At 45.7% G+C, this 19058-nt stretch overlaps 1 protein-coding gene and 1 pseudogene across 3 annotated transcripts in view; one reads left to right on the top strand and one right to left on the bottom strand.

Moving 5' to 3' along the window:
• Positions 1-19058, bottom strand: part of SUFU (SUFU negative regulator of hedgehog signaling) — a 129691-nt gene that overhangs the window by 63760 nt on the left and 46873 nt on the right. The window lies entirely within an intron of this gene.
• Positions 201-892, top strand: LOC125116721 (complex I assembly factor TMEM126B, mitochondrial-like; annotated as a pseudogene).

Raw genomic sequence — 19058 nt, 5'->3', positions numbered from 1 at the left:
GACAGTTGACAACCTGGGACTTGTGACTGGTGTCTGAAGTGGGAGCAGTCTACTTGTGGGATCTGATGCTAACTCCAGGTAAAGAGTGTCAGAACTGGGAGCATGCCTTTATTTACTAGATGGGATGCAGCCCAATTCATGAATCATTGAATAGAGCCAGTTAGATCTTAAAAAAAAAAAAAAAAAAAAGAGTTGCCAAAATGTCGGCGCTCAGACGTGAGGTTGGGGCTGACCTGGGGGCTGCAGGTGTGGGGCCGGTGGGAGCTGGGGACGCGCCCAAGGACACCAAGATGCCAACATACACACATGGTCAGTCCAGTCCCTCTTTAGGAGAAGCAAAACTCAGAAAACCAAAGGTCATCAAAATTACAGAAAAAAAACTTGACTATCTTAGAAAAGAAAAGACTTTAACTATATATGGAACAGTGACCTTTGGAACAACAGCTAGTTTCTCTGGAATGTTGGCAAATTTAATTTTCAGACATTGCTTCAAGGTTAAACATGATGGTTTGAAGACATGTGCATCATTGACTATGCTTCCATTTTCGCTACAATAGTTGCTTATAAGCTTCTTGTAACAGATGCTTTGTATTCAGGTAATATAAGCCGGGAAAATTGTGTTCTGAGAAGTTCACTGATTGGCATAGCGTGCCGTGCCGTTTTTTATATCCCACTGCTTTGGCTTCTTCTGAAAATGGACATCTGGCAATCAAGTATCAAACTGTTCCACTGTCACCCAGAGGAAGGGTTTTACTCCACTGGCTGCTGCTTTGTCACACAGAGATAAAAGCAATGGTGATTCCTCTCATCCTTCAGACAATCTTTGGAGTATCTCATGGTCTATAGCATTATGCGATTTTTGAAAAGTACACTTGAGAACACTGTACATTAAGATTAACCAATAGGAGTTCCTCCTGTGGCTCAGCAGTAATGAACCCAACTAGTATCCATGAGGATGCGGGTTCAACCCCTGGCCTCACTCAGTGGGTTAAGGATCCGGCGTTGCTGTAGCTGTGTTGTAGGCTGGCAGCTGTAGCTCTGATTTGACCCCTGGCCTGGGAACTTTCCAAGAATGAATGGATTCTCTATCAGCAGACTGGGCATTTTTATGCTAAGGACTCAGGCATTGCTGTAAGAGTTAGAAGTAGTTCTGGACAGTTTCTGTTACTTTTTTCTGGCATTCAGCAGGTACTCAATAAATATTCAGTAAGTGAAAAAAAAGAGGATTAAGAACTGAACTGAATAGTAGGACACCTAGTTGGGGGTCTGCAGAAAATTGGAGAGTTGCTTAGAGTGGAAAAACCCACACAACTAGTCACATAAGTAGAGTAATAAGAGGAAAATAGTGCATTTTCCTTTCACTATCATAAAATGGAACACTGTACAACCTTTACAAACACAGCTACTGATCGCTATGCACTTAGAAAGACTGTGACATAATGCTAGTGAAGAAAGCATGCTGGAGTTCCTGTCATAGTGCAATGGAAACGAATCTGAGTAGGAACCATGAGGTTGGAGGTTCGATTCCTGGCCTCGCTCAGTGGGTTAAGGATCTGGTGTTGCCATGAGCTGTGGTGTAGGTCGCAGATGCGGCTCAGATCTGACATTGCTGGGGCTGTGGGGTAGGCCAGCAGCTGTAGCTCCTATTGGACCCCTGGCCTGGGAACCTCCACATGCTGCAGGTGTAGCCCCAAAAGGCAAAAAAAAAAAAAAAGAAAGAAAAGAAAGAAAAAAAGAAAGCATGCTAATATATACAGTATTGTCAATAAAACTGTAATTCTTTTTATGTGAAGAGACATCTCTCTAGAATGATGTCACCAAATATTAAGAGTGGATGTCTCAGGGGCTGAGATTTGATACTGTTTACTTCTCATTTTCTTTTTTAAAAAATTTATTTTTCTTTTTTGGTTGCCCCATGGCACATGGAGTTCCCGGGCCAGGATCAGATCCAAGCCACAGTTGTGATCTATGCTGCAGCTGTGGCAACGCTGGATCCTTAACCCACTGTGCCGGGCCAGGGAGTGAACCTTCGTCCTAGTGCTGTAGAGACACTGCTGACAGCGCTGGGATGAAGGTTCATTTTTCAGTTTCGATTATATTTTTCATTTTCTATTATATCCTTAGTTAAATTACAAAGTAATATAGGCTTTTTATTATTTTTTCATTTTTGATTATATTTTTCATTTTTGATTATATCCTTAATTAAATTACAAAGTAATAGAGATTTTTATTATATTTTTCATTTTCGATTATATTTTTCATTTTCAATTATATTTTTCATTTTTGATTATATCCTTAATTAGATTACAAAGTAATATAGGCTTTTTTTTAATTTTTTTTTTCCTTTTTTTTTTATTACTCAAATGAATTTATCACATCTGTAGTTGTATAATGATCATAACAATCTGATTTCATAGGATTTCCATCCCACAGCCCAGGCACATCCCCCAGTAATATAGGCTTTTTATAAGAAATTCAAACAACAGACAAGTGTATAAACTGAAAAATGAAACACTCTTTTCTTATATATATATCATCAAATTAATACTTTTTCATATTTTTTTTGTCTTTTGTCTTTTTTGTTGTTGTTGTTGTTGTTGTTGTTGTTGTTGCTATTTCTTGGGCCGCTCCCGCGGCATATGGAGGTTCCCAGGCTAGGAGTTGAATCGGAGCTATAGCCGCCGGCCTACGCCAGAGCCACAGCAACGCGGGATCCGAGCCGCGTCTGCAACCTACACCACAGCTCACGGCAACGCCAGATTGTTAACCCACTGAGCAAGGGCAGGGACCGAACCCGCAACCTCATGGGTCCTAGTCGGATTCGTTAACCACTGCGCCACGACGGGAACTCCTTTTTTTCATATTTTTTTTAAAGTAAAAATGCAAGCCCACTCTACCCATGGTTGTGACTTACTTTTTTCACATTTTCCACATTGCTTACATTTTTTAAAAACATTTTTTCAACTGGAAAAACAATAACGTTATTTTTTGTTTGGAGGAATAAAAGTGCCTTAGCCAAGACAGATAACAATGCATGTGTGACCTGAGTGGCCCAGTAAAGAGAGGCATAGGACAATGGCCTTCTGTGTTCGGGTCACCAGGCTGGCCAGTGCAGGTGGGGACCCAGATATGCCCAGTCAGCCCAGGAAGTTGATAAGTGTCCTGTTCTCCCTAAAGCTTCAAACCCAAAGAGGAACTGTTACAGCTAGGAGCAGGGCTCAGGAAACCACAGACACTGGATTGCACCTGTCCCAGAAATACCCGCCCTGTGCCAGTGCAGTGTCCCAGGTTGCAGCTTCCACTGGGCCAAGCTGGACAAGGCTGAGGACAGCCACTGACTGCTGTTTTGGAGGCCCCATGCCAGTTTGCCAGCAAAACAACCATGGCCTAGGTTTGCTGCAACCTCTCCTGAAAAAGCACCCAAGTTCCTTTCTCTTTTCGTCCTATGATTCCAGTTTCAATTGTCATGTGCCTGGAGAAAGGCTCTGCAAGGAGTCAGAAATACTTCTGGAACATTATCAGAGCTGCATAGGGAAGAACAGGCCAGTTGCCTGGTCCCTGAGTCCTGGAGAGAAACCAAACAAGCCTGTCACACGTCTGCTCTGAAAGTCAAGAAGACAGGCCTGACTATGGAGACCCAATGCCAGAGGGGCCAGAGCAGAGCTGTGTCTGGCTTAGGAGAAGCATTTATTTCCCACAGAGAGAGCTATTAAAAAATTGAGCAAGGGAGTTCCTGTTGTGGCACAGCAGTAATGAACCCGACCAGGATCCATGGGGACATAGGTTTGATCCCTGGCCTCGCTCAGTGGGTTAAGGATCTGGCATTGGAGCTGTGATGTAGGCTGGTAGCTACAACTCTGATTTGACTCCTAGTCTGAGAACTTCCATATGCTGCAGTTTCAGCTCCAAAAAGCAAAAGAAAGAAAGGAAGGAAGGAAGGAAGGAAGGGAGGGAAAAGAAAGAAAGAAAGGAAGGAAGGAAGGAAGGAAGGAAGGAAGGAAGGAGGAAGAAGGAAAGAAAGAAAGAAAGAAAGGAAGAAAGAAAGAGGAGTTCCCGTGGTGGCGTAGTGGTTAACGAATCCGACTAGGAACCATGAGGTTGTGGGTTTGGTCCCTGCCCTTGCTCAGTGGGTTAACGATCTGGCCTTGCCGTGAGCTGTGGTGTAGGTTCCCGTGTTGCTGTGGCTCTGGTGTAGGCCGGGCAGCTACAGCTCCGATTCGACCCCTAGCTTGGGAACCTCCATATGCCGCGGGAGCAGCCCAAGAAATAGCAAAAAGACAAAAAAAAAAAAAAAGGAAGGAAGGAAGGAAGGAAGGAAGGAAGGAAGGAAGGAAGGAAGGAAGAAGAAAGAAAGAAAGAAAGAAAGAAAGAAAGAAAGAAAGAAAGAAAGAAGAAAGAAAGAAAGAAAGAAAGAAAGAAAGAAAGAAAGAAAGAAAGAAAGGAACTGTAAGAAATAGCAAGTCAAAGCTATTCCAGTAATTGCAGAGGAAGCACAACCTAGGATGGTGACTTGTCCCATGGTACTGGCCTGGGACTGCTTCTCAGGGTTCACGTTCTGTCCTCTGGGAAGTTCTTTGAAAAATTTAGTCATAGTTATCCTTTTGGTTCTTCTTTTCTGATAATAAAATTCATGTTTGTGCAGAAAATTCTAAACTGGCAGAAAGGTACCAAAAGGAAAATGTCAGTGACTCATAACCCCAATGACCAAAGATGGGCTTTGTGGTTATCTTCATGTGTCGCCTCCAGGTGTCTATGCGGACGGCTACATACTGTTAACAGGATTAGGACCCAGTTCTATTTAGAGATATAATATCCTGCTTCTTTTTTTTTTTTTCTTTTAAGCCTATTTCCTTTTTTTTTGCAAGTGCTTCTTCTTCTTCTTTTTTTTTTGGTCTTTTTGCCATTTCTTGGGCGGCTCCCTCAGCATATGGAGGTTCCCAGGCTAGGGGTCTAATCGGAGCTGTAGCCACCAGCCTACAGCAGAGCCACAGCAATGTGGGATCCGAGCCACGTCTGCAACCTACACCACAGCTCACGGCAACGCCGGATCGTTAACTCACTGAGCAAGGGCAGGGACCGAACCCGCAACCTCATGGTTCCTAGTCGGATTCGTTAACCACTGGACCATGACGGGAACTCCAAGTGCTTCTTCTTTTTTGTTTTTTTCTTTTTAAGGGCTGCACTTGCGGCATATGGAGGGTCCCAGGCTAGGGGTTGAATCAGAGCTGCAGCCACTGGCCTACACCACAGCCAGAGCAACACGGGATCTGGCCGAGTCTGCAACCTACACCACAGCTCATGGCAATGCCGGCTCCTTAACCCACTGAGCGAGGCCAGGGATCGAACCTATGTCCTCATGGATGCTAGTTGGGTTTGTTAACTGCTGAGCCACGACAGGAACTCCCTGCAAGTGCTTCTTAAATGACAATATAAAAAATATTAATTGCTTCCGTGTATTAGGCCCGGTGCTGTCCTAGGGACACTCACATTATTATGAAGTAGATATCCTGATTACTCCATTTCACAAATGAAGCAGCCAAGTCTTTTTTTTTTTTTTTTTTGTCTCTTTGCTATTTCTTTGGGCCGCTCCCGCGGCATATGGAGGTTCCCAGGCTAGGGGTCGAATCGGAGCTGTAGCCACTGGCCTACGCCAGAGCCACAGCAACGCAGGATCCGAGCCGTGTCTGCAACCTACACCACAGCTCACGGCAACGTCAGATTGTTAACCCACTGAGCAAGGGCAGGGACCGAACCCGCAACCTCATGGTTCCTAGTCGGATTCGTTAACCACTGTGCCACGACGGGAACTCCTTTTTTTTTTTTTGTCTTTTTAGGGCAGCACCAGCAACATATGGAGGTTCCCAGCCTAGGGGTGGAATCGGAGCTATGGCCACTGGCCTATGCCACATCAATGCCAGATCCAAGCTATGTCTGTGACCTACACCACAGCTCACCACAATGCCGGATCCTTAACCCACTGCATGAGGCCAGGGCCAGGGATCGAACCTGTGTCTTCATGGATGCTAGTCAGATTCATCTCCACTGAGCCACGACAGGAACTCCCAAGATGTTCAGTTTTGACCCAAATGCCACAGGTCCTACAGGTCCGACATGGCCCAAGTGGCAGGCTCTTGGGCTCTAGGGCTCCTGCCCTGATTAGTGCTTTTCTCCAGCCTTCTTCATTGAACGTTTTATTATGAGCCATTTCCAGTCACCAAATGGGCTTTATCTCCTATAAAGGTGCTGGGTCTACTCCTAACTCTTCAGCTGCTCTATTTACCAGAGGCCTTCACTGCCCCCTGCAGGGAGCATCCTTGAAATGCAGGTGCTAGAGACAAAGCAGCCACATTCTGCTGAAGAGCCAACCAAATAAGACTCAACAGGGGGCCAGAAAAGAGAACTAGGCTGAGAACTAATGTCCTAGCTTAACAGCTGTTATCAAATAACTCCTTTCCACAAAGAAGCTCAGAGCCTTTCATGCAGTTCTCCAAGTAAATACAGACTTGTGGAAGATAAAGGAATTTGCCTCAAATAGTGCAGCAGCTCAGTAGGAAATGCATTCCCCCCTCCCCCAACAAAGCTCTAGGTGCTGTGATCCTTCTGTCATGGACCAGGGCACAGGCCCCAGCTAAGGCGATTCATTCCAGAGGGCCTCTGGATCTATCACAGAGGCAAAGACAGCCACCTCTCCACTTGGGTAGTTATCAGAAGTGGAAAATGCTCTCTAAGTCAGAGGTCAGCTGACTTTTCCAGTGAAAGGCCAGCTATCAAATATTTTAGGCTTTGAGGGACATAGAGTCTCTGATACAACTATTCAACTCTGCTGCTGCAGCACAGACACAAAAAGCCTAGATAACATGTAACTCGTGTGTCTGTGGTCCAATAAAATTTTATTTGCAAAAACAGGTGTCTATCAGGATTTGACCTGCAGGCTGTACGTCACCAACTTCTGTTTTTTGGATTTGAGTCGTCCCTCAAAAAAACTCTATAGGGTTAGATATTGGATAGGTGATAATTTACATGCAAACCACTTAAATTTTAGGCCAGCAGATCATTTCTGAGGGGTTGATCTGTTTTATTGCAGTGGAGTAGAAACACAATCTCTCAACCATTAATCTAAAATCTTAGGAAAGCACTGAGAAATCAGAGATTGTTGTGCCTTATGGTTGGTCAGTATTACTAACAGATGAAAGGGAAAATATTTTACAGATCCATAGCAACTAGAAAAGGAGATAAATCAGGCTGAGGGAAAGAAAATGTCAGGAAAAGCAAAAGGAGTATAAGGAAGAAAAATGATATTAATATAACCAGGCAGCTCCATTTGGCTTCAGTTAAGCTGGCTGGGGCAATGGAACCAGGAAACAAGAGAGCTCGACAGCTCTCATTGGTAATGATGGAGCATCTCTTCTCAGAATACTCTACTTGAGGCCACGATATTAAGATCGCACACACTAGGGACATCTAGAGAGAAGTGGGCCAGGTAAGCCGCTGATGAGAAACGGAACTGCAGCCTAGCAACATCTCACACCTGGGGACACGTTCTAAATGCCTCATTCAATCTTTCTGACTTCCCTCACTCACCTGCAGAGCAGGGATGAGGAACTGAGGCCCGACCTACCTCCTGGATCTGGAAGAAGAGAGCCCTCTGGTGGGTTGTTGGGCACAGGTATGCAGAGGCTGCTGACACCCCTGAGAGAGAGAGAGATGTCTGCTCCCTGGGCTGGAGAGCCTTCGCAGAGGCAGGCCGGGGGGCGGGGGCAGGATTATTTCGCATTAAGTAAGATCCCCAGGATCAGAATGCAGCTCTCCAAGTACTGCCGCGGCCCCAGCACTTTCTGGGGAACAGCCACGCTAATGATGCAGGCAGAAAATCTCAAAACACTTCAGATCCAAGCACGTCTTAATTTATTTTTTTTAAAAGTATTTTCACTCCCCAAATTGGTCATGTTCCCTTCTTCCTTAAAATGCATTCGGAGCTCTCCACTGCCCTTAGAATCATGCCCAGGCTCTTCATCTCAACTTTGAGTCCAAGTGCAAGTGCAAAGCCCAGCACCTTCCCATGCCTGTGCAGCCTCCGGCTTTTCCTGAGCCCTTTCTTCTCCCTCCCTCCCTCCAGTTCCTCATTTTCCTCAAGCTCTTTCTCTCCTCAGGGACCTACACATGCTGTCCCCTCTGTTGAAAAGTCTCGTTGCCTTTCAGTTCTGTCTTTGCCGACTCCACAATCTAAAAGGAGTCCACCGCCTTACTCTTTTGGAGAATCCTGAGCTTTTCTGTTCTATAACCTATGGAATCAAATATTTATTTGCCTGTGTTTTGGGGGTCTCTCTCCACTGCCTAAGGGCAGGGATCCTATCTGTTTGTTCCACATGGTTTAAGCACCATCTGACAGCGTCCTTGACGTGTAGCAGGTACTTAAAGAAGAAATAAAAAATACAACCGATTAAAAAGTGCTCCTTTCCCTCAAGGTCGCTCTTCGTTTAAAATGGATCCTTGGAGGCTCAGAGGCTATAGCAGGCAAACCAGTACTGGTAAGCGCGTCCCTGGAGACTGGCTCCTGCCACTCATCAGCTGCAGGAAATTCTCCAAGGCCCGCCACCTCTCTGAGCCCATTTCCTCATCTGAAAAATGGCAGTATCAGGATCTTCATCACTGAGCTGCCTACTGTAGAGGTTACACAAAAGAATGGAAGTCCCCAGGAGAGCCTGAGGCTCAACAGAGACTGTTTTATTTACTTTTAACTATAAAAAAGCAAGTACAAAAAAAAAAAAAAAGGTCTCAACAGGAAAAGACTGAACTCCATGTGTAATTTTAACTTTAGGACAGGTAGGAAAAGGCAACACTCTAGAAAACGCCACAATTCATTGGGATTCCTTAGTAAAACTTGATCTGCTGTCATTATCTGGAAAAGTCTCTGACTTCAGGCGGTGGGCTGTGCCCCTCACCACTTCCAGAGAGAGACAGGAAGCCTGATGGATGGGTTCCTGTGCTAAATCTACACTGTATGAGAACCGCACAAGGGCTTGCTCGTTTTCCTAACCCCACATGCTTGCGTTTAACATGCATTAACAGTCTCCCTCCGGCCAAGTAACCTAAGAAAGGGGACCTATTCTCAAGGACTCAGAAGAGTACTCTGTTGCTATAAAAAAAAAAATTTATGTAACAATCAGTCTATTGTTCGTTGAAAACAATTATAATACTTATGGATGACCACAATAGAATTATTATAATAATATAATCATTCATCTGCAGTGACTGTTAACATGTAAAACGTTCATTTTCCTTAACCTAGCCATCCGACTTCTAGGAATTTATCCCACAGAAATACTCAAGCAAGAGTGCAAAGACATACATATACAAGGATGGTCACTGAAAGTTTACAGTAAGGAAAAACTGGAAATCACCCAAATGCCCAACACCAGGAGACTGGTTAAATAAAGCACAGTAAATCTAGATAATTTTAATAAGTGTACCATTAGAAAGAACACAGTGACAGAGAAAGATGTCCAAAAGATATTAAGTTTAAAAAAATCAAGCTGAAAACCACGGTCCATTTTTATGAAACAATGATAAGTCTATATAGATAAGTGCATCGAAAAGAAAACTAGAAAATAGGAATGCCCTTTCCTCTGTGGGTTAATGAGCTGTGAAGGATTTTCACTTTGTGTCATATATTTGTTTCAGTTTTAAGAATGAGTTTTATCATTTCTTTTACAAATGGGAAAAGGAAAGAAAATGTAAAAAAAAAAAAGGGCAAAAAAACCACAATGAAACAAACCCTTGTTGGCCTTGCTCTGGTCCACACCATAGTGTTCATCAGCAGGGAGCTCTGACAGCTCAGGATGCTCAGGCAGTGCCACCATCTCCCTGCTTGGGCTCAAATCACGAACTGAGTCGGCTCAGCACGTCATGAGGTTGCCATTAAACAGCAGGCAGAGAAGGCACCTGAATTTCCAGTGTCAGTTACAAGGTTGGGGGGCCATGTTTCTCCTACAGCTCAAGTGACATGGCCTTGGAATTTGTGGTTAAGGCCTACCAATGGCAGAACTGATAGCAGACAGCCTCTTCAGCAGAATGCTAAAGCGCAGCTCAGAAACCAAGCCCTGCTAAGTTGGGGAATGATTTCTTTCTAATGGAATCCGGGGTGCGGGGGAGGGGGGATTGGCAGGGGAGCCGTCACTGGCAATCTGAGAAGAAAGAATGAGCTGATCAGAAAATTAAAAGAGAATGGGGAAGGGAAACGAGCTGCAAAGTCGGAGGGAAAGAAGTTGAAGTGTCTAACTGGTGAAATTACTGAGTAAATTTACTGTAAAACTCTCCAAATGATTCATGACAGTGGCTGGATTTGGTTCTAAATCAGTATAGCAGGTGAAATGACAGTCACCCTGTCACGTTCTCTTTCCACACGACACTTTTGCACTGGCCCAGCATCCTGATCAATACTGCATACCGCTGAGGCTTCTTGAATGGGAGTGCAGTTGGTGTTTTGCCCACCTGGTGGCCCATCCCCTTCTTACTAACAGAACCCAACTTTCTTTCTCTACCTTTCCTTGGCCATGACTTTCAGGGAACCAGGGCCCATCCCCAACCACAGCAGGTGGCTATCGCTTGGCAAACCAACGTAGTGGTCTCACTTTCCTGATATAACTCTAGCCGGTGAGTTGCAAGCTGAGATCAGTGAGAGCAATTCTGCGGAGGTTTTGATTGGTCCTTTTTCTTTCTTTTTTTTTGGTCTTTTTTGTCTTTTTAGGGCCACACTTGTAGCACAGGGAAGTTCCCAGGCCAGGGGTCAAATCAGAACTGTAGCAGCCATAGCGATGCGGGATCTGAGCTGCCATCTACGATCTACACCACAGCTCAGGGCAATGCTGGATCCTCAACCCACTGAGCAAGGTCAGGGATCGAACTGGTGTCCATGTGGATGCTAGTCAGGTTTGTTAACCCCTCGGCCATGACAGGAACTCCTTGATTGGTCTTTAAAAGAGACACAGGACAGAAGCTTTTTTTTTTTTTTTTTTTGTCTTTTGTCTGTTGTTGTTGCTGTTGCTATTTCCTGGGCCGCCCCCGTGGCACATGGAGGTTCCCAGGCTAGGGGTCGAATCAGAGCTGTAGCCACTGGCCTACGCCAGAGCCACAGCAACGCGGGATCCAAGCTGGGTCTGCAACCTACACCACAGCTCACGGCAACGCCGGATCGTTAACCCTCTGAGCAAGGGCAGGGACCAAACCCGCAACCTCATGGTTCCTAGTTGGATTCGTTAACCACTGCGCCACGACGGGAACTCCCTTTTTTTTTTTTTTTTTTACTGCTTGTAGACTCCATCAAGTGTCATTCCAGTTTGCTAGGGATTGTGGCAGCCATCTTTGGGATATCAGGCAACCAGCTTAAAAATCCAATCCAAAGTGCTGAGGAAGGCAGAGCAGGAAGTTAGAAAGATCTCAGGTTTTTAACATCACTGAACAAATGACAACCAACTCTGGAACTGCCTCCACTCCAGATAACTTGTTACGTTAAGATGAGTGCCCTTGGAGTTCCCGTCGCGGCTCAGTGGTTAACGAATCCGACTAGGAACCATGAGGTTTTGGGTTCGATCCCTGGCCTCACTCAGTGGGTTTAAGGATCCAGCGTTGCCGTGAGCTGTGGTGTAGGTCGCAGAAGCGGCTCGGATTCCATGTGGCTGTGGCTCTGGCATGGGCTGGCAGCTACAGCTCCGATTGGACCCCCTAGCCTGGGAACCTCCATATGCCGTGGGTTCGGCCCAAGAAAATGGCAAAAAGACAAAAAAAAAAAAGAGGCAATTTTAGTCAGGGTGTTCCCTTACTTGTAGTCAGAACCACCCCAATAGATACAACAAGACAGAACAAAAGGTGGCTGCTCCACCTATGCATTCTCTAATGATGTGACTTCCAGGCATAACTGCACGATTACTGAGGTGGCAGATGCCCGAGAGCCCTGTGAGAGCACTTGATTTTGCCTACCCAGGACTATATCTATGCACTTTCTGCTAGTGCTTTTAGAGGACTTCTTTCCATTCTGTGTATCTGGCGGTGAGGAGGGGGTAAGACTTTTTTGATTTTTTAAATTGTTTTGCTTTTTAGGGCTGCACCTGCGGCATATGGAAGTTCCCAGGCGAGGGGTCAAATTGGGGCTACAGCTGTCAGTCTATACCACAGCTACAGCAACTCCGGATCCGAGCCGCATCTTCAACCTATACCACAGCTCACAGCAATGCCAGATCCTTAACCCACTAAGCGAGGCCAGGGATCAAACTCAAGTCCTCATGTATACTAGTGGGGTCCATTTCTGCTGAGCCTCAATGGGAACTCCCGGTAAGACTTTAAACATAAATCCTGGTGCTCCATCTGGATGACCACCAACAACCAGGGTGGTCCCACTGACCTAGACAGAACTAACTAATCTGCGTCCTCCCCCAGGACTGATGGAGGAAAGCTGGAAGAAAAAAGCCTAAAACTGGGAGAACTGGAAACTCTGGCTGGTGGTGCTCATCTTCCCTGGCACACGGGCAGAGTGGGTCTGCGGCACAAGACTAACACACAAGTCAGAGCCCTGAGGAAAACTGAACATATAGGTCAAGCCATGCCTGAAACCCTGGACATCCCAGTAACCTGGGCCAATAAAGTCTGTTATTGTTTCAGGCAGTTTGGGCTGGGCTTCTAATATTTGCTATGATTAGAGGCATCCCAACTAAAATAAATACTAACCTGCCCCACCCCCACATCTTGGCTCCTTCACCTTCTCGGGATACTCTTCTCTCCCAGGCTCTCACCTTTCCACTTCCTTTTCTCTACAGTTCAGCTTCCCATCTTCTAAGCAAACTGCCCTCCAGCAGGTCGGGGCTAAGTTAAAGAATCTGTTCAAGTCATCCTTCGGAGCGCGCTCCGGAGGCAGCCTCTCGCAGCCCACACCTGAGCGTGGGCATCACCACTCCCCATTGCTCCGCCCAGGGTCTTGCTGTCCCTTTCCCTTGCCTCCCACTGCCCTGATGCCATTTCTAAGTCTGGATGGCAACGCCATGGAGGCTGTCTAGACCTAGAAAAGCAGGTCTAGGAGTTCCCGTTGTGGCGCAGTGGTTAACGAATCTGACTAGGACCCATGAGGTTGCAGGTTCGATCCCTGGCCTTGCTCAGTGGGTTAAGGATCCGGCATTGCCGTGAGCTGTGGTGAAGGTTGCAGACGCGACTTGGGTCCTGAGTTGCTGTGGCTGTGGTGTAGGCCGGTGGCTACAGCTCCGATTGGACCCCTAGCCTGGGAACCTCCATATGCTGCGGGAGCAGCCCAAGAAATGGCAAAAAGACCAAAAAAGACAAAAAAAAAAAGAAAGAAAAAGAAAAGAAAAGAAAAGCAGGTCTAAGCATCCCACTTACTTGCTAGTGCTCAGCATGCTCTCACATGCTAATGGGCAGGGTACTCCAGGTAAGTCACCGAGTTTAAGGTGGACAGCCCAGATGAGGTACGACCATCACACAGAACTATGCTGCTGTACACACGTGGCTCTATCTATGTGCACATCGAACATAAAATACGTGTTCTGTATAATGGCATATGTGTAACCCTTGTAGAGTGTAACAAGACCGGGGACAGAGCAACACCTACATGTCATGAGGGAGGTTCTTTGCAGCATCAGGAGAGTGTGCCATGCTCTGAGAAAACTGGAAAGCCCTTACATACAGTCACAATAAGGGGCAATTATTCACACTATAAAAAGATTCTCTGGAGTTCCTGTTGTGGTTCAGTGGTTAAGGAACCCAACTAGCATCCATGAGGATGCTGGTTCGATCCCTGGCCTCACTCAGTGTATGAAGGATCCAGTGTTGCCATGCACTGTGGTATAGGTCACAGATGCAGCTCAGATCCTGCGTTGCAGTGGCTGTGGCATAGGCCAGCGGCTACAGCTCCAATTGGACCCCTAGCCTGGGAGCCTCCATATGTCGCAGGCGAGGCCCTAAAAAGACAACAACAACAAAAAAAAGATTCTTCACCTTACAAATAGGTTTACTTATAAGGCCCCACAAAACTGCATGGGTTGTATTGCATTTAGAATAGGATTTGATTTGTATGAGACTTTATAGGCACTGCCAACTACATAAATCAAAGAGCCACAGTTGAACTCAAATTTACTTTTTGGTTTTACAATGTTATGTACAAAATAAGATAATTTTATTTGTATCACTATTACTGATTTTCTGTGTGGAAGAAAGATAGTGGCACCTAATGTCATCCTATCAGCTGAGGCAGGCATCCAATTCAGGGACAGTTGATGCATCTCCTTCCTATTAGGGTTTTCCTGTAAAAAGGGTTCTTTATTAACACTGCAGAAAAAGACCAAGGCACCCACCTTCTCTATTCATATAGTGTTTTTGAAGACTGAATAATAATAATAATCACAGGTAATACTTATGTAAGACTTAGTGTGTATCAGGCACACTTCTAAGTGCTTTTCAGGTATTGACTCATTCCATCATCTCAATACCTTCATGCCTAGTTACTATTATTCTCTCTGCTTTATAGATGAACAAATATATTATGTTGCCCAAGGTCAGGAGGCAGTAATTGGCAGAATGGCAATAAAAGCGCAGGCAGTCTGGGCCCAGGGCCATGCTCTTAACCATCACACTGAGCTGCCCCCTTGATCTGGCAGCAACGTGCGGAATGGCAAAGAGTACCAGGGAGAGAAGCAGAAACGAGGTTACTTAGCCTATTACCAGCGACTTTGGGCACGTGGAGCTGAGGACCTTCCTGTAGTGAAACAAGAAAAAAAGGATGCAGGGATGTGAGGAAGGGGGGGAGGGAAGGGGAAAGAGAAAGGAGAAGGGGAGAAAAGATAAAAAAAGAGAGAAGAAAAGGAAAAGAAAGAAAAAACAGAAAAGGGAAGGGAAGAGAGGAAAAGAGAAGAAGGGAGCTCCTGTTGTGGCTCAGCTGGTTACTAGCATCCATGAGTACACGGGTTTGATCCCTGGCCTCAATCAATGGGTTAAGGATCCGGTGCTGTCATGAGTTGTGGCGTAGGTCACAGACACAGCTCAGATCCATGTGGCTGTGGCTGTAGCAGGCAGCTGAAGCTCTGATTTGGCCCCTCGCCTGGGAACTTCCATATGCTGCAGGTGTGGCCCTAAAAAGCAAAAAAAAAAAAAAAAAAAGGAGGGTTTGAGTAATATTGTGAATTGCTTTTGCCTCCCTCTATTTTCCAAATATTCCAGAATACCCAAGCAAGGCATGCTGGAGCTCAGAGGCCATCAGTCCATGTGGATGATTCTCAAATCTCACTGTCCAGCCTGAGACAAGTAATAGCCCAAACATCAGCTGAACTACTACAGGCAACGTGGTCTCATGGTTAAGAGAGCGTCTTTAGGAGCTACAATGCTTAGGTTCCAACTTTCCTTTGCACCTGCCAAATGTGTCATTTTGAACAAACTACTTCGCCTCTCTGTGTTGCCTTGCTTTCTGCAACTGTGAAGCTGGTATAACACAGTGCCTAACTCACAGGGCTTTACTGGATGTTAAATGAGCACGTACTATCATGCCTGGCTCAGAAATCACATACTAAATATAAGCTATTGTCGTCACCACTCAGGCTCATAGCCATGATCTTCTCTCTTTTTTTTTTTAGGGCCGCACCTGTGGCATATGGAGTTTCCCAGGTTAGGGGTCTAATCAGAGCTGCAGCCACTGGCCTACGCCACAGTCACACCAACACCAGATCCGAGCCGCGTCCGCAATCTACACCACAGCTCAGAGCAACACCGGATCCTTAACCCACTGAGAGAGGCCAGGAATCGAACCCACAACCTCGTGGTTCCTAGGCGGGTTCATTTCTGCTGCACCATGACGGGAACTCCCATGATCTTCTTACATCAGTTGCTGTGTGTGAGTGTGTGTGTGTGTGTGTGTGTGAGAGTGTGTGTGTGTGTGTGTGTTTTGGCCAAAGTATGCAGCAGCTTCCTGTGGGCTCTCAGTTCCCAGATCAGGGATTGATCCCAGGGTGCAGTGGTGAAAGTACCAAATGTTAACCGCCAGACCACCAGGGAACTCCCATTTGCCATATACTTTACTATTTTCCTATTGCTTAAGTAATTATTACCATGTTTCAAGAAGAATTTAAGGTAGATTTGGCTTAGCTATTTATTATCCAAGCCGTACAACCATATTATGGAAATCTGGAAAACAGAAGATCAAGTATCACACTTTTTTTTTTTTTTTTTTTTTTGCTTTTTAGGGCCACACCCGCAGCATATGGCGGTTCCTAGGGGTCAAATGGGAGCTTTAGCAGCTGGCCTACCCCATAGCCATAGCCACGGCAACACAGGATCCAAGCCAAGTTTGCTTCTTACACCACTGGTCACAGCAACGCCAGATCCTTATCCCACTGAGCAAGGCCAGGGATCGAACTCACAACCTCATGGTTCCTAGTCAGATTCGCTTCTGCTGTGTCATGATGGGAACTCCTCAAGTATCGTACTTTTAGGAGTGTGGTAATCCTGCTGCTGCTATGAAAGGCCTGAAGTGATCTGCAGGCATGAACTACAGCTGTCACATTACAGACACCACAAAAGGGGCCATCAGAGCAGATGGGACTGTGAAGCAACACCAGTCAATGTACAATCAAGAAATAGCCACACCTTTTATTTTCAAAATTTTCAATCCCACGGAAGTTAGATGGACAGTAGATTCACCAGTAACATTTGGTCATATTTGCTTTTTCTCTTCTCTCTTGCCCAGCCCCCCTACATTTTTTTTTCTGCCAAATCATTCAAAAATTAAGTTGCAGACATCAAGTCAGTTTATTCACAAACACTTCAGCTTTTCTCTCCTATATAACCATAATCCCATATCACACCCCAGGAATTTCACAGATGTACAATACTGTCATCTAATACACAGCCTGTCCTTATATTTGTTCTAATTGCCCTAAAAATGACCATTTTTTTTTTCAATTCAGGGACCCAATCAAGGATCATAAATACATTTAAACTGTCGTGTTTTCTTGGATCTAGGACAGCCTCGGCTCCTTGCCATTTTATCTTTCAGAGCACTGACTTTTTTTTTTTGTCTTTTGTCTTTTTGTTGTTGTTGTTGTTGCTATTTCTTGGGCCGCTCCCGCGGCATATGGAGGTTCCCAGGCTAGGGGTTGAATCGGAGCTGTAGCCACCGGCCTACGCCAGAGCCACAGCAACTCGGGATCCGAGCCGCGTCTGCAACCTACACCACAGCTCACGGCAACGCCGGATCATTAACCCACTGAGCAAGGTCAGGGACCGAACCCGCAACCTCATGGTTCCTAGTCGGATTCGTTAACCACTGCGCCACGACAGGAACTCCAGCACTAACATTTTTGAAGAGTCCAGGCAGTTGTCTTATAAAAATATCCCACAGGCTGGATTTGTCCAACTGCATGCTCAGGATTCAATTCAGGTGAAACTTTTGGAAGTGTTACCCAGTCGAGTTTTTACAGTATAACATGTAGAAGGTATACAGTAGCCATCTGTTCCATTTTTGTGTGTCTACATTTGATCATCTGGTTAAGGTGATGCCTACCCAAACCCTTCCTTGTAAAGGTATTCTTTTTCTCTTTGTAGCAAATAAGTAATCTGTGAGGGGTTCTTTGAGTTCTTATGAATCTCTTGTACCCTGACGATCTTTTTTTTTTTTTTTTTTGCTGCACTCATGGCACTTTTCCCAGGCCAGGGATGGAACCAGCACTATAGCAGAGACACAGGCAGCAGCAGCAACAATGGATCTTCAGCCTGCTTAGCCACAAGGGAACTTCTCCTGACAATCTTTTTTTTCATGTTAGGGCCATACGTGTGACATACAGAAGTTCCCAGGTTGAGGTAGAGCTGCAGCTGCTGGCCTCCACCACAGCCAAGGCAACACCAGACCTAAGCCACATCTGCAACCTACACCACAGATCGAGGCAACACAGGATCCCTAACTCACTGGGTGAGGCCAGGGATGGAACCTGCATCCTCATGGATGCCTGTTGGATTATTAACCCACTGAGCCACCCTGGGAACTCCCCTGACAATCTTTTTTTTTTTTTTTTTTTTTTTTTTTTTTTTTTTTTTTAGGGCCGCACCGTGGCTTATGGAAATTCCCAGGCTAGGGGCCAAATCAGAGCTATGGCTGCCAGCCTATACCACAGCAATGCAGAATCCAAGCTGCATCTGTGACCTACACCACAGCTCATGGTAACGCCAGATCCTCAACCCACTGAGCAAGGCCAGGAATGGAACCCGAATCCTCATGGATCCTAGTCAGGTTTGTTAACACTGAACCAGGAAGGGAACTCCTCTGATGATCTTTTTTATCCAATGGTTTTGGCATCTGTTGATAATGTTCCTGAATCAGTGATCACATTAGTGTTGCAAAACAGTCACTGTGATGTTTACTGTGTGGCTGAAATAAACCCTTGCAAATCAAATCCTATTTTTCCTCTCACCTGCATTATTATTTCAGAACTTAACATCAGAACTATTTCAGAAGTTCATCTGCTTGACTCCACCTGACAGTGATACATAACACCTGCTTTATTTACATTTCTCTGATCTTGATCCATCTGAGCAGGTATATCAAGTGCAAACAAACATATAAATGCACTGGCTTAAGCAGTGGGCAGGAAGTTACCTGTCTCTACAAGAAAGAGGTTGCCTAGTCTTTAGAGCTGCCCCCCCCCACCGAGTGCCCCCCACTTCCTACAGTAGACCAAATTCCATGTCAAGAAAGACAGTTCTCAAAGACAGAACTCAAAGACAGCTCCTTATTGGAATCAGCTTCTGGCATCCCAAGAAGGGAGGGGAAGAGGACACAACGGGTTCAGGCAGTAGACTCCTGGCATGGTGTTAAAAGACAGTGCAGACCGTGCTAGGACAGCACCAAATCACATGGGCCAGCTGCTTCAGGCAGCTGCTTCCCCTGCCCCTGTGAATGATACATCTTCCTGTCAACAGTCCTTTAGAGTCCAAATAACATCCCCAGAGCAGCTGCATGTGAATCCCCTGGGAAGCTAGTTAAGAAACAGATGCCCCAGTCCCACCTCTGGCCA

The sequence above is a fragment of the Phacochoerus africanus genome, chromosome 15, assembly GCF_016906955.1.
Source record: "Phacochoerus africanus isolate WHEZ1 chromosome 15, ROS_Pafr_v1, whole genome shotgun sequence".
Classification (NCBI taxonomy): domain Eukaryota; kingdom Metazoa; phylum Chordata; class Mammalia; order Artiodactyla; family Suidae; genus Phacochoerus; species Phacochoerus africanus.
Note: the sequence above shows the minus strand (reverse complement) of the source record. Positions and strands in the feature narration are given on the sequence as shown.